The 2,431-nt window shown below is 47.9% G+C and overlaps 1 pseudogene; it reads right to left on the bottom strand.

The window, feature by feature from the left end:
• Positions 1-972: 972 nt before the first annotated feature.
• Positions 973-2,104, bottom strand: LOC137675051 (E3 ubiquitin-protein ligase RNF13-like; annotated as a pseudogene).
• Between the last annotated feature and the right edge of the window lie 327 nt (positions 2,105-2,431).

Here is a 2,431-nt window from a genome sequence, read left to right on the forward strand (position 1 = left end):
TCATCTTGTTGCATGGTCCGAATAGTGATCTGATGACAGCCCACTTCTTGGATACTGCCCATAAGAAATAGGATGTTTTATGTTTAAAGGAGAGCCTTTGATTTGGGAATTTAGCCTTTGTACAGCTGTGCAGGTTTGATGTCTTGGTCACAGTATGTTAGAGCTGTTCACTTCCTAAATTTTTGGCATTTACTAAAGAGGTTTTATGCCTTTCTTTTGAGATTAAATGTTAATAGTGGTTTTGTGGCTGTTTCCAGCTCCGTATCCCCATATGTGGTTTGGGACTTGGCTGGCTGCCCCATCCACAGTGGGTGTTAAAGCCACCTGTACCAGCCTGGGGAGGTAGCACTGATTTCTACTGGTGCTCTTGCTTTAAGCAGGATTGGAAATGTATTCAGAGGCTGCCCAAATAAGACTATACCTGGTGTATCTAGAGAAGAGATAAAGATCTGTTTGCATCATGTTAGTACATAAATCCAGCTCCCCTTAAGGTGCTCAGGCACATTTGGATAATGACCTGGAACAACCTAGGTAGCAGGAGGTTACATGTCCCTGTCACGTCAGCCTCTGCCAGCGTGCGAGATTGCCAGCCAGCAGGCAAAAGCAGCCAATTATGCCACGCTCAGAAGCTTTTCATTCTTTTTTCCATCTACCCAGCTCCACAAAGTGAATCCTGCTGTAAAGACCTCTACCTCCCGCTGGCATCACCTCCTGTCTGAGGAGATAGTGCTTAAAGTGTCCTCAATACTTCCAGCGCTGTTTTTCTGCTGGTGTAGTTAAAGGCCACGCTGTCCTCTGCAGCAGACGGCTCTGAGCCATCCGATGTGGGGGGACAGCGTGTGCCAGTGCAGTGGGTGACAAGGAGGTGCTGGGGGCTTGTGGGCTCTGTTTTTACAGCTGATGAGAGGGGGAATTGCTCCATCTTTATGCTTTAGTATCCCATATTTTTTCCCCCTCTCTGTACCTGTCAGGCTAGGGAATGGTTCCTGCTGACTGCAATAAATGGGGGACATGTCTCACCTGGGATTTCTGGGCACTCCCCTTAGGTAACACTGAAAAGCAAGATTCTGTGTGTGTGTGCGTGCTTGTGTGTCCGTGTATGTGTATTTTGGGAGAGAACTGAGGAAGCATCCTGGCAGATGTAAACCAGCTCCCATACCAAATATTCTTTCTCTGAATGCCCTTCTCTGAATGCATTGTCTTCATGGTCCTGTTACTCCCCATTTGCACCTTCACCAGCTTGCTCTGGCAGGAGGTCACCTCGCCCATAGGTGTTCACCACCTGCTTGCAGGAGGGACATGTCTTCTTCCTGGGCTGGGTGTGGAACCAGGTGTCAATGCAGGCACTGTGGTAAGTGTGGGAACAGGACAGGATCTTCAGGCATTCCCCTTCCTTGTACTCTGCCATGCAGATCACACAGGTCTCATATTTGTCTCCCTGCTTGTACATGCACAGATTTATCTTGCGAACACTCTTGTACCAGCTTAAGCCAACCATAACTGAGATAGTGGCAATAATGATGTAGAATATGGCCCTGACATCCTGCATGATGAAAGTTTCCTGCAGCATTTTAGCATCGTCTTGACGAGGGCTCAAATAGCGTTTGGGTGGTAGAAGTCTAATGTATGCCTCTTTCTTGCATTGTGAAGTCCTTTGCAAGTGGAGGGAGACTGATTGTCCAGTATAGAGTGATGGTATATTAATCAGCTCCTGGATTTCTTTGTCATCAGCCATCATGGAAATCAGTTGCTCTGAATCCACATTGTACACAAGAGCGGTTTGGTATCCAGCCTGCTGGGCATGAAGGACCTTCTCGACAAAAGAGCAGTCATACCCCTGTATGAGTGCAATATACATCTCGGAGGTGTTTCGTAGTGCAGGAGGGTTCTCTATTGCATGGCAAGCATTTGGTGGCGTCACCCTCATCAAATACCCTGTCAGCCCTTCTGCTGGGAGTTGTGGCCCAAAGCACGCAGGCAGGGCTTTATAAACAACGCACTCGGAGCTGTCATTGTAAGCCACGTAACCAAAGGTTTCTCTGAGAGCAGTGTTGTAGGAGGCAGCGGCAACCACAAAGTGAAGAAGTTGGAGCTGAAGATTCATGCTGAATGCAGCTGGGTAGCTCTGAATAAGTATTTCCAGGCTGGTCCCAAAGGAAAAGTGAGACCGTCACAGGGGCACTATCCCACCCAGGTTTTATCACAATGCCATGACTTGGAGCCACAGAAGGATGGAGATCAAAACCTGTTTCTGCAGGGTTTCTGTGTAGGTCCAGAGGTTCCCAGGATAGAACTAGTCTCTTTTTGTTGTCTCCAGCTGCTAGGCAACATGCTTACATCCTCTCTGCAGATCTGTGACATCACCCACTGACTGTTTCCCAAGGCTGGGTCATGTAACATTACTGCCAACCTGCTTAAATTTCTTCTTCCC

Source organism: Nyctibius grandis, chromosome 31, assembly GCF_013368605.1.
Source record: "Nyctibius grandis isolate bNycGra1 chromosome 31, bNycGra1.pri, whole genome shotgun sequence".
Classification (NCBI taxonomy): Eukaryota; Metazoa; Chordata; class Aves; order Nyctibiiformes; family Nyctibiidae; genus Nyctibius; species Nyctibius grandis.